Source organism: Tachyglossus aculeatus, chromosome 5, assembly GCF_015852505.1.
Source record: "Tachyglossus aculeatus isolate mTacAcu1 chromosome 5, mTacAcu1.pri, whole genome shotgun sequence".
In the NCBI taxonomy this organism is placed as follows: Eukaryota; Metazoa; Chordata; class Mammalia; order Monotremata; family Tachyglossidae; genus Tachyglossus; species Tachyglossus aculeatus.
Genome location: NC_052070.1, coordinates 45,662,007 through 45,675,206, shown reverse-complemented (window position 1 = coordinate 45,675,206; position 13,200 = coordinate 45,662,007). Strand labels below are relative to the sequence as shown.

General features: G+C 45.6%; 1 protein-coding gene and 1 non-coding gene across 6 annotated transcripts in view; both read right to left on the bottom strand.

Annotated features, from left to right (window-relative positions):
* The window catches only part of CAMTA1 (calmodulin binding transcription activator 1), an 868,926-nt gene that overhangs the window by 296,148 nt on the left and 559,578 nt on the right, over positions 1–13,200 (bottom strand). The window lies entirely within an intron of this gene.
* Positions 6,405–6,542, bottom strand: LOC119928988. Its single transcript, XR_005451132.1, has one exon. It is a non-coding gene; the product is annotated as a small nucleolar RNA SNORA7 (small nucleolar RNA).

The following is a 13,200-nucleotide window of genomic DNA, read 5'->3' as shown; positions in this document are numbered from 1 at the left end:
GCTGATCGAGAGTTGATAAAGCCAACAGTCAGGAGTTTCTCTTGATGGGACTGGGCCACCCTCTCCCTTCATATCCAACAGATCAATCAATCAATCAATGGTATTTATTGAGCACTTACAGTGTGCAGAGTACTGTACTAAGCACTTGGGAGAGAACAATATGGAGGAGTTGGTAGTCCCACCTTTTCTCATCTTCAAAGTCCTTCTGAAATCATATCTCCTCCAGTAGGCCTTTCCTGTTTAATTTCTATTCTCTCCATCCCTTAAGTACCCCAATTTCACATCACCATTTTCATGCTACCTAAATACTTTCACAACCAAGCACTGTTCTAAGCACTGGGGGAAATACAAGTTAATCAGGTTGGATACAGCCCGTTCCACGTGGGGCTCACATTCCAAGTAGGAGGAAGAACAGGAATTGAATCCCCATTTTACAGTTGAGGTAACTGAGGCACAGAGAAGTTAAGTGACTTGTCCAACATCACACAGCAGGTAAGTGGCAGAGTCAGGATTAAAACCCAAGTCTGCTGACTTTCATCTCTCCCCACAGACTGCAAGCTCTTTCAGAACATTGTTCAGGTCTACTAATTCTATTGTACTCTCCCAGGCGCTTAATACAGTGTTTTGCCCAGAGTGGTCACAGTAGGAGCATTTGATTAGCTGGTCCTTACAGATTTCCACCTTTCAGTTTCTGATAGATCTTCAAAGCAATAATCATCTGCTGCTTTCAGGCCTTCCATTAAGCTTGCTCTGATAACAGTTTTTGAGACTTGATCAGGAATTAAGTCCTGCCAGAAATTACACTTATGAAAAGAGTTTAAAGTGAGGACATTGATTCTTGGCTCTAGGTGATCAGTCAGTATTGGAAGGAGAACCCAAGCCTAGATCAATCAGTCAATCAATTGTATTTATTATGTGCTTACTGTGTGCTACATACCCAGCTACTTAGTTCTTGCAAAGATGTAATAATAATAATAATTGGGGTATTTGTTAAGAGCATACTATATGCAAGGCACTGTACTAAATGATGGGGGGAACACAAGTAAATTGGGTTGGACACAGTCCCTGTCCCACATCGGCTCATAATTTTACAGATGAGTTAACTCGAGACACCAAAAACTAAAGTGATTTGCCCAAGGTCACTCAGCAGACACATGGTAGAGCCAGGACTAGTATCCATGACCATCTGAATCTCAGGCCCATGCTCTATCCACTAGGCCAAAACATGATCTGTTGTTACCTGCAACCTTAAGAAAAACCTGTTCAGGTTCATGAGCAGAGATCCAAATTCATCTTCAAGTGAGACAATCTCACACATTTAATGTTTCCCTCCCTTTAATGCTATTAAACACCAAGGCAAGATGATGCCTGGTCTCTTATTGATTCTGATGACTTCTCTTCCCCACTCCTGGAATGCTGACATCATAGCCTGTTTCTATGGCAACAGCTGTGATATCACCCAGTGGATGAGTTTCTGGAAGAGCAGCAGTATATGAATATCTTGCTGCTAAGAGGTTAGTTAGATTTTCTCAGCTTGTTCTCTCAAATCCCAAAGAATCAAGTGGTCAAGAATTGGCACGTTTGAGCATCAGAAAGGAAGTAAAGGAAGTCACCAGCCCATCAAAAACCACTTAAGCCAATTACTGACGTGTGAAGGCATTGATCATCAAGCTTGTTATTTTGCTGTTGGGAAAAGCTAGAGCACTGGACTTCTTGGAAGTCCTACGGCTGCAGGGCGTGGGTCTTCTGGTGGGTGGGGGAGACAGACTGTTAGTTTGGGTCGCCACATTGGAAAGGGGCTGTTCTGGGTGACTGGAAGGTCGGGATCCCCCAGGTTTTACTAATAATAATGGTATTTATTAAGCACTTACTATGTGTCAAGCACTATTCTAAGCACTAGGGTAGATACAAGTTAGTCTGATTGGACACAGTCAGCCCCTGTCCCATATGAGGCTCATAGCCTAAGCAGGAGTGAGAACACGTATTGAATCCCCATCTTGCAGATGAGGAAAATAAGGCACTGAGAAGTTGTGACTTGCCCAAGGTCACCCAGCAAGAAATTGTTAGAGTGGGGATTAGAACCCAGGTTCTCTGAGTCCCAAGCCCTTGGACCTTCCACTAGGCCAGGCTGTTTCTCACCATGGTTTTGAGCAAACAGTGACATGACAAAATAATAATAATGATGATGATGATGGTATTTGTTAAGCACTTACTATGTACAAAGCACTGTTCTAAGTGCTGGGGGGGTACAAAGTGATCAGGTTGTCCCACATGGGGCTCACAATCTTAATCCCCATTTTACAGATGAGATAACTGAGGCCCAGAGAAGTGATGTGACTTGCCCAAAGTCACACAGCTGACAAGTGGTGGAGCTGGCATTTGAACCCATGACCTCTGACTCCTAAGCCTGGGCTCTGTCCACCGAGCCACACTAACATGCCTGAAGCTCCCCAAAGACAAGGCCTGGAGCTTGTCTTCCCTCTCCTCTGTGTCTTAGTTATCTCATCTATAAAATGGGGAATAAGACTGTGAGCTCCAAGTAGGACAGGGACTGTGTTCAACTTGATTAGCTTGTGTCTCCCAGCACTTAGTACAGTGCCTGACACATAGTAAAGCACTTAACCCAGGCCATAAAAACAAATTGGGAGAGTACTTTATAATGGAGTTAGTAGATGAGTTCCCCGTTCAAAAGGATCTTACATTCTAGCGGGGGAGACAGACATTAAAATATATTATAGTTACGGACATAAGTGCTATGGGCCTGAGGGTGGGGTGAATGAAGGGTACAAATCCAAGTGCAAGGGGGACACGGAAGGGAGGGAGTAGGGGAAATGAGGGCTTAGTCAGGGAAACTGCACAGTGAAGTGGATAGAGCATGGGCCTGGGACTCAGAAGGTCATGGGTTCTAATCCCAGCTCCACCACTTGTCTTCTGTGTGACCTAGGGCAAGTCACTTCACTTCTCTGTGCCTCAGTTACCTCATCAGTATAAAATAGGGATTAGGAGTACGAGCCCATTGTGAGACAGGGACTGTGTCCAACCAGATTAGTTTACATCTACTTCAGCGCTTAGAACCGTGCTTGGCACATAGTAAGCGCTTAACAAGCACCATAATTATCATTATTACCTGGGAGGAGATGTGATTTGAATAAGGATTTGAAGGCGGGGAGAGTGATCGTGTGTTGTATATGAAGTGGGAGGGAGTTCCAGGCTAGAGGGAGGATGTGGGCAAGGGGTTAGCAGTGAGATAGATGAGATCCCGGCTCCGCCAATTGTCAGCTGTGTGACTTTGGGCAAGTCACTTAACTTCTCTATGCCTCAGTTACCTCATCTGTAAAATGGGGATTGACTGTGATCGCCCCATGGGACAACCTGATCACCTTGTAGCCTCCCCAGTGCTTTGAACAGTGCTTTGTACGTAGTAAGCGCTTAACAAATGCCATCATCATCATCATCATCAAGGTACAGTGGGGCCATGGTGGGACTCCATAGAGGAAGTGATCCAAGGATACACTCACTGCCACCAAACTGAAGTCTCTACTCATCACTTAAAGATGCTCCATGGGCCCCAACTACACTACTAACGGCCCAAAGGACAATGCTAATGCCATCGCCCAGGTAAGGCCAAAGAGGGATTTCTACCCATAGGGAAAGAGCATTATAATGAACTCCCCCAGAGTCAGTCAATCTCCCCCGCTGTGAGGAGAAAAATACAGAAAAGCATTCTGAGCCAGTGGTTGGTATGTCTGTCATCATCATCAATGGTATTTAATGAGTGTTTACTGTGTTCAAAGCACTTCACTAAGCACTTAGGAGAATACAGAGGCTGTCAAACATTTTATAAAGCTCTGACAGACTGGTTTTGGAGCCATTTCTTTTCAGCACTGTCTTCGAGCTACATTTAACATCAAAGGGCAGGACAGGAACACCAGAACTGAGGTTCTGGAATCAATCGATTGACGATATTGTTGAGCACCCACCGTCATGTCAAGTCACACCCCGTCATGTTAAATCATGGGAAAGCACAACACAACCGAGTTGGTAGATGTGATCTTGCCCACAGGGAATTTACAATCTACAGGGCAAATGGAGTCTGGGATTGAGTCAGCTCAGCAAAGGCACTGACAGCAACTGACTATAAGCTCAGTGTGTGCAGGGAATGTGACTGCTATATTGTTATAGTGTACTCTCCCAAGCGCTTAGTACTGGCATACTGGATAGAATATGGGCCCTGGGAGTCAGAAGGTCATGGGTTCCAGTCCTGGCTCTGTCACTTTCATTCATTCATTCATTCAATCGTATTTATTGAGCGCTTACTGTGTGCAGAGCACTGTACTAAGCGCTTGGGAAGTAGAAGTCGGCCACATATAGAGACAGTCCCTACCCAACAACAGGCTCACAGTCTAGAAGGGGGAGACAGACAACAAAACAGAACATACTAACAAAATAAAATAAATAAAATAAATATGTACAAATAAAATAAATAAATATTGTAATAAATACGTACAAACACATATACATATATACAGGTGCTGTGGGGAGGGGAAGGAGGTAAGGCATGGGGGATGGGGGGAGGGGGAGGAAGGGGGGGACTCAGTCTGGGAAGGCCTCCTGGAGGAGGTGAGCTCTCAGTAGGGCTTTGAAGGGAGGAATCAATCAATCAATCGTATTTATTGAGCACTTACTGTGTGCAGAGCACTGTACTAAGCGCTTGGGAATTACAAGTTGGCAACATATAGAGACAGTCCCTACCCAACAGTGGGCTCACAGTCTAAAAAGGAAAAGGAGGAAGAGAGCTAGCTTGGCGGATGTGTGGAGGGAGGGCATTCCAGGCCAGGGGGAGGACGTGGGCCGGGGGACGACGGCGGGACAGGCGAGAACGAGGCACAGTGAGGAGATTAGCGGCAGAGGAGCAGAGGGTGCGGGCTGGGCTGTAGAAGGAGAGAAGGGAGGCGAGGTAGGAGGGGGCAAGGTGATGGAGAGCCTTGAAGCCGAGGGTGAGGAGTTTTTGCCTGATGCGCAGGTTGATTGGTAGCCACTGGAGATTTTGTCTGCTATGTGGCCTTGGGCAAGTCACTTAACTCCTTGTGCCTCAGTTACCTCATCTGTAAAAAGACTTTGAGCCCCATGTGGGACATGGACTGTGTCCAACCTGATTTACTTGTACCCACCCTAACTCCTGGCACATAGCATTTAACAAATACCATAATTATTATTGATTATTATTACAGTGCTCTGCCCAGAGTAAGCACTCAATAAATACAATTGACTGACTGCCTGACTGACTGACTGACTGACCTAGGGTCGCTGGGGAGCACATGTATGGAGAATGGGTGGAGGCAGAATATCCAAGCAGTTTCTGTATGGGGCATGCACAGCCCAGAGAGCAGGAAACAATTATTTAGAGACACAGCAGCATGGCAGGGGACAGACCAGCTTGGACAGAAGCAATCAGAAGAAGGATTGCTCTTCTCAAGGAAATGCTCTGTGAAGATTAGGGTGTCAGGAGGCATATTCAAAGACAGGCCCGGTGGGGAACAAACCCATTAGTAAACTGCAGATAGCGTGGGAGGCAGCATCAGCCTGGCTTTTCAGTTCCGCTGGCACAGACTGGTGGGATCTTACCGTCGGTAGCATCATCTTGGCAAACCAAGAACAGTCATCTCAATCATCATCACTATTAGCAAAAAATAATTTCCAAACAAACCACTTGAGGGGATCAAGTTTAACAAAAACCTCCCAACAAAAACCTCCCACGGCTACCCAAATGTGTGCAGCAAACTGAAACTTTGACTACCCATATCTCCTGTAGATTGCAAACTCCTTTTCCTTTTTTTGATGGTATTTGTTAAGCGCTTAATATGGACCAGGCACTATACTAAGCGCTGGGATAGATACAAGCTAATCATGTTGCACACAGTCTATGTCCCACATGAGGCTCACAAACTTGATTTTACTTTTTCCTCTCCCTACCACTTCATTCACTCACTGATGACTTCTTCCTCTCTGCCTTCAAAAATGCTTGTCTCTCCTGTACTAAAATTAATACTTTTGATATTTGTTAAGCGTTTACTATGTGCCAAGCACTGTACTAAGATCTGGGGTGTATATAAGATAATCAGCCCAGACACAGTCCCTGACCCATATGAGGCTCACAGACTAAGTAGAAATGAGTTTTGTCTTGTCTTATGCTGTCGAGTCATCTCCGACCCAGAGCAACGCCATGGACACATCTCTCTCGGAAGACCCCATCTCCATATGCAATCATTCTGGTAGTGTACCCAAAGAGTTTTCTTGGTAAAAATACATAAGTGGTTTACCATTGCCTCCTTCTGTGTGGTAAACTTGAGTCTCCTCCCTCGACTCTCTCCCATGATATTGCTGCCCAGCACAGGTGAGTTTTGACTTGTAGCTGATTGCCTTCCACTCGCTAACCACTGCCCAAGCTAGGAATGGAATGGGTATGCCTCCGCTTGACTCTCCCTCCTTTAGTCGAGACTGGCAGAGTACTGGAAACTCTCCAGGTGCGACCCTGAGAGGGGAGGAGGGAGTATAAGTATTGAATTACCATTTTACAGAAGAAGAAACTGAAGCACAGAGAAGCGATTTGCCCAAGGTCACACAACAGGCGAGTGGCAGAGCTGGGATTAGAAGCCAGGTCCTCTGACTTCCAGGTTTCAGTTCTTTCCATTAGGCCTTCCATGGGCCTTCTCCCTTTCCACTTCTCCTTCCAGCTAAAGGCCCATTACCTTGCTCTCATTCAGGACCAAAGACCCCTAATGAACTTGCATACTCATAATACCTCCACTTCCTCTCTCCCAACTCTCTTCTTGCCCCACTACAGTCTGATTTCCACCACTTTCAGTCCACTGATGCAGTAATCTCGAAGGTCACCATTGACCTCCAAGTCTCCTTTGACATCAAAGACCACACCCTCCCTGTGAGAGGCTTGCTATTCTAGGTTTCATTCATTCATTCATTCATTTAATCACATTTATTGAGCACTTGCTGTGGGCAGAGCACTGTACTAAGCGCTTGGAAGAGTACAATCCAACAATAAACAGACACATTCCCTGCCCACAGTGAGCTTACAGTCCAGTGGGGGGTGTTGGGGAGATGGACATTAATACAAATAAATAAATTACAGATTTGTACTTAAGTGCTGAGGGGCTGGGAGGGGAGAAGAACAAAGAGAGCATGTCAGAGTGATGCAGAAGGGAATGGGAGAAGAGGAAGGAGGGGCTTAGTCAGGGAAGGCCTTCTGGAGGAGATGTGCCTTCAATGAGGCCTTGAAGTGTGAGAGAAGTAATTGTCTGTTGGATGTGAGGAGGGAGGGCATTCTAGGCCAGAATCTACACAGTTTCCACCTGATTTGCCTCATACTTGGCAGACTGCTGTTTCTCAGTTTATTGTGCTGGCTGCATTCTGGTTCCTAGCCTTCTCACTTTATACTCATGCCTTCGGAGATGCCAGGGCTTCAGATTCCACTGCTAAGCAGATGATCCCTAAATCTATCTTGCTAAACCCGGCCTCTCAACTTCTCTCCCCATCTGTTTGCCTGAATTTCCTCTTTCATTTTTTTTAAATGTTAAGTGCTTACTATGTGCCAAGGACTGTACTAAATGCTGGGGTACATACAAGATAATTTGGTTGGACATGGTCCATGTGTCACATGGGGCTCACAGTCTTAATTCCCATTTTATAGATGAGGTAAGTGAGGCACAGAAAGTTAAATGACTTGCCCAAGGTCACACAGCAGGCAAGTGGCAGAGCTGGGGTTAGAATTCAATTAATCAATCAGTGCTATTTATTGAGCACTTACTGGGTGCCGAGCTTGGGAGAGTAGTACAGTGCTCCGCACATAGTAAGCGTTCAATAAATATGATTGAATGAATAATAATAATTATATTTGAGAAGCACTTACTATGTGTTGAAGACTGTACTAAGCACTGGGAGTACAACAAAAGAAATTAGGTAGACATGATCCTGCCCACAAGGAGTTTACAGCCTAGAGGGGGTGACAGGCATTGTTCACAGTTGGGTGTGAACATTAGGGCTGTTTGGGGTGGGATGAAAATTAAAGTGCTAAATAATAATAATAATAATGATGGCATTTGTTAAGCACTTACAAAGTGCAAAGCACTGTTCTAAGTGCTGGGGACTTGATCACCTTGTATCCTCCCCTGTGCTTAGAACGGTGCTTTGCACATAGTAAGCGCTTAACAAATGCCATCATCATTATTATTATATAAGGTGATCAGGTTGTCCCATGTGAGGCTCACAGTCTTAATCCCCATTTTACAGATAAGGTAACTGAGGCACAGAGAAGTTAAGTGACTTGCCCAAAATCACACAGCTGACAATTGGCAGAGCCGGGATTTGAACAGACCCAAATGCAAAGGTGACACACTTTCACTTCAGTATAGACGTTCCACCAGGACCTCAAGTTGAACAAGTCAAAAACTGAACTCCTCATCTTCCCTCCCAAATCCTCTTCTCCACCTAACTTTCCCATTAAAATTGACAACACCACTATCCCACAACTGCGGCGTTGTCCCTTGACACCTTCTGCTCTTTTAGCTTTCACATTCAGTCTGAGGATAAATCCTATCTTTTCCCCCCAGATTATTTCCCACATCTGCCCCTTCCTCTCCATCCAAACAGCCACCACCTTGTTCTGGTCACTCAATATATCCTAGCTTTTCTACTGCATCAGCCTCCTCACTGATCTCCACGCCTCCAGTCTCTCCCCAGTCCAGAACATATTTCATTCTGCTTCTCGGTTTATCCTCTAGACTAAGCTCACTGTGGGCAGGGAACACGTCTACCAACTCTGTTATGATGTACTCTTCCAAGCTCTTAGTACAGTGCTCTCTACACAGCAAGCACTCAATAAATACGATTGATCTTGCTAAAATGTCACTCTACACCTCAAAAACCTCCATTTACCTATTTTTCATCACATTAAGAGGAACTCCTGACCATCTGCTTAATCACCTCTCTCTTACCTATCCAATCTTCTACCACCCTCTAGCTCACACTTTCTGTTCCTCTCTCGCTTACCTTCTCCTTGTGCCTTCCCAATTGTGTTCTCAATTCCCAATTCTCTGGGAATTGGGATTCATTCAATCACATTTCCCAATTCCCAATTCTCTGGCCTCTAACCCTCGGTGCATGCCTTTCCTCCATTCCAGAACACCCTCCTCCTTGAAATCTACCAGACTACTAATCTCTCCATCTTCAAAGCCCTTCTAAAAACCTTACCTTCCCCAGGAGGCCTTCCCCAGTTTTCTTTTTCCCAGATTCTAGCCCCACCAGACTGTAAGCTCCTTGCAGGGAAGGATCATGTCTACCAACTCTACAGCATTGTATTCTCCCAAAGCACTTAGTACAGAACTCTGTACACAATAAGTGCTCAATATATATCACTGATTCATTATCCTCTCAACTACAAGTTCAGCACTTTTGCCTCACATTCTCATTTTCGCACCGACAACCTCTCGCCACACTATTGTTAATGATATTCATAATAATATCAGTAATTATACTGATGGTATTTGTTAAGCTGGGGTAGATGCAAGGTAATCAGGTTGTCCCAGATGGGGCCCACAGTTCTTAATCCCCATTTTAGAGATGAGGTAACTGAGGCCCAGAGAAGTTAAGTGACTTGCTCAAAGTCACATAGCTGACAAGTGGCGGGGCCGGCATTAGAACCCAAGACCTCTGACTCCCAAGCCCGTGCTCTTTCCACTGAGCCGCACTGCTCCTTGATTTACCATTCTTTGCTAAGTGAGCATTTTTTCCTTCTGTCTTCCCCTTTAGACTGCAAGCTCCCTCTGGGCAGGGATAATTCTGTCTACCTTTACTGTACTTTCCCAAGCATTTAGTATACCATTCTGCACACAGTAGGTATTCAATTAATACTACTGATTGTCTGAGGCATTGCGATTTAAAAAGATAAAACCAAAACTCTGAATTAACCTTCACAACATCCTGGAGACGAGGTAGGAGTCTGTCTTTCCTTGTTATAGACAGGGATCCTGAGGCCCAGCCAGAGGGAGCTCGCTGTCCACTCTGTGCATTCTAATTGATCAATTTCCTGTCAAATATAAGGGGATTGGTCATCTTTCAAAACTGGTTTTGCCCCCAGCAAACTTCCTTGGTTTCAATTCATGGTATGAGTTGAGTCTCCACCCCTTTATCAGCAGCAGGGATTCATGAACTCCTGTTGATCTTTTCCCACATTCCGAGGGAGCAGATGGGGCGAGACACCTCGAGATGAGGGGTGGGAGGGTAGGGGGAGCTTGGTGTCAGAAAACTTACAGCTGTTTTCTTGCCATGCTCCAGCCTCATCACCTGCCTCTCTTCCAGCCCTGGCTCCCACAGTGCTACTTCCATAATCACTCAATATGTGCACATACATGCACAGACAACACACACACACCCGCACCAGCTTGAACAGTTCTTGCCCTTATCCTCGTATGGTTCTAAGCAGAGCCCTCTCCCCGACCCCCAATCTGCTGAGGTGGTGGTGTTGCTGCTCTGGCACCAGAGAGGGTGGGGATTTACAAAAGTCACACAGCAATGGAATGAATGAGAAAACGGAGAGCACGTTGGTGACTGGGTGTAATCAGAACTCAGGTCTCTTGATTCCACCGAGCTAAGGAAAAAAAAAAAGTCTTTGTTTCCTGGTGAGATTCTTGAAGGCAAAAGGAAAGCAAGAAATGGGGCCTCTTCTCTCAGAACCCTTGCCCTTCCATCTCAGAGACTCTCAGGTATGGCAAAGAACAACAAAGAACAGTTCCTATTTCACCCTTGCAAGTGAATTCCACTAGACCCTCTAGGTCCTCTTCTAGCTTGTAAGCTCCCCCTCTAGACTGTCTCACCCCGCTTTAGACTGCAAGTTTCCCCCACTAGACTGTAACATCCCCCTTTAGACTGTAAGCTTCCTCCACTAGACTGTAAAGTCCACTTCTCGACTGCAAAGTCCCTCTTCTAGACTGTAATCGTCCCCTCTAGTCCACAAACATCTTGAGGGCAGAGATCGTATCTACCAACTCTATTGTACTGTAGAGCACTTAGTTTAGAGCTCTGCACATAGCAGGTGTTCAAATACCATTAATTGATGGACCCCCGTCAAACCCGCTCCAAGTCATTTTGTCCCCCTCCCTCATCCCAGAGGTTGTCATTCAACAGGTGTGGGGCTGAGGGCCTTTCACACCTTAGCTAAAGTGGTGGAGGTAGTCTTGGCTTCTGTGGAAAATCGTAACCCTCAGTCATTCAATCACTGATATTTACTGAGCACCAAATGAGCGTGAGGTACCTTAAATACTTGGGAGAATACCGCTGTAGCAAGACATCTGTTCCCTGACTAAGGAGCTTACATCTAATTATCATTATCAATAGCATTTATTGAGCATTTAATGTGTGCAGAGCACTGTACTAAGTGCTTGAGAGAATTCAATACAACAAAGTAGGTAGACACTTTCCCTGCCCACATCGAGCTTACAGTAATGAAAGAACACAAATGAAGCAGGAAACAGTACAACACAAGAAGAAGAAGCAAGTGAACAAATAATTGAATGTATAGCTATAGATGAATACCATAGTAATAAAAATATGCACATGCACAAAAATTGGACTATAGGACTGGAGCACTTGAACGGTCAGTGAGAAGCAGCTTGGCTTAGTGGATAGGGCACAGACCCGGGAGTCCGAAAGACCTGGGTTCTAATCCCAGCTCTGCCATGGGTCTGCTATGTGACTTTGGGCAAGTCACTTCACTTCTCTAGGCCTCAGTTTCCTCATCTGTAAAATGGGGATCAAGACTGTGGTCCCCAGGTGGGCCAGGGACTGTATCCAACCTGATTAGCTTCTATCTACACCAGTGCTTAGGACAGTGATTGACACATAGCAGGAGCATAACAAATGCCCTCATCATCATCAGCCCAGGTGCCAGAGTGCTGGAATTGGCACCTTCTTAGGGCCAGCTAAAAGACAGAGTCCCAAGATGAGTCATCCTGCTGGAGAAAGCTCTCATTTCCTCCCCAGGGTTTATCATTCATTCAATCGTATTTATTGAGCGCTTACTGTGTGCAGAGCACTGTACTAAGTGCTTGGAAAATACAATTCAGCAACAGATAGAGACAATCCTACCTAACAACGGGCTCACTGTCTAGAAGGGGGAGACATTCATTCATTCATTCAATCGTATTTATTGAGCCCTTACTGTGTGCAGAGCACTGTACTAAGCGCTTGGAAAGTACAAGTCAGCAACGTATAGAGACGGTCCCTACCCAACAACAGGCTCACAGTCTAAAAGGGGGAGACAGACAACAAAACAAAACATGTAGCCAGGTGTCAAAATCGTCAGAACAAATAGAACTGACCTGAGAGGAAGAGGGGGTATTTCATTCAATCAATCAATCAATCGTATTTATTGAGCGCTTACTGTGTGCAGAGCACTGTACTAAGCGCTTGGGAAGTACAAGTTGGCAAAATACAGAGACAATCCCTACCCAACAGTGGGCTCACAGTCTAAAAGGGGGAGACAGAGAACAAAACCAAACATACTAACAAAATAAAATAAATAGAATAGATATGTACAAGTAAAATAAACAAATAAATAAATGAGTAATAAATATGTACAAACATATATACATATATACAGGTGCTGTGGGGAAGGGAAGGAGGTAAGATGGGGGGGATGGAGAGGGGGACGAGGGGGAGAGGAAGGAAGGGGCTCAGTCTGGGAAGGCCTCCTGGAGGAGGTGAGCTCTCAGTAGGGCCTTGAAGGGAGGAAGAGAGCTAGCTTGGCGGATGGGCAGAGGGAGGGCATTCCAGGCCGGGGGGATGACGTGGGCCTGGGGTCAATGGCGGAACAGGCGAGAACGAGGTACGGTGAGGAGATTAGCGGCAGAGGAGCGGAGGGTGCGGGCCGGGCTGTAGAAGGAGAGAAGGGAGGTGAGGTAGGAGGGGTCGAGGTGATGGAGAGCCTTGAAGCCGAGGGTGAGGAGTTTCTGCCTGATGCGCAGATTGATTGGTAGCCACTGGAGATTTTTGAGGAGGGGAGTAACATGCCCAGAGCGTTTCTGGACAAAGACATTCATTCATTCAGTTATATCTACTGAGTGTTTACTGTGTGCAGAGCACTGTGCTAAGCGCTTGAGAAATACAAGTCAGCAACATATACAGACGGTC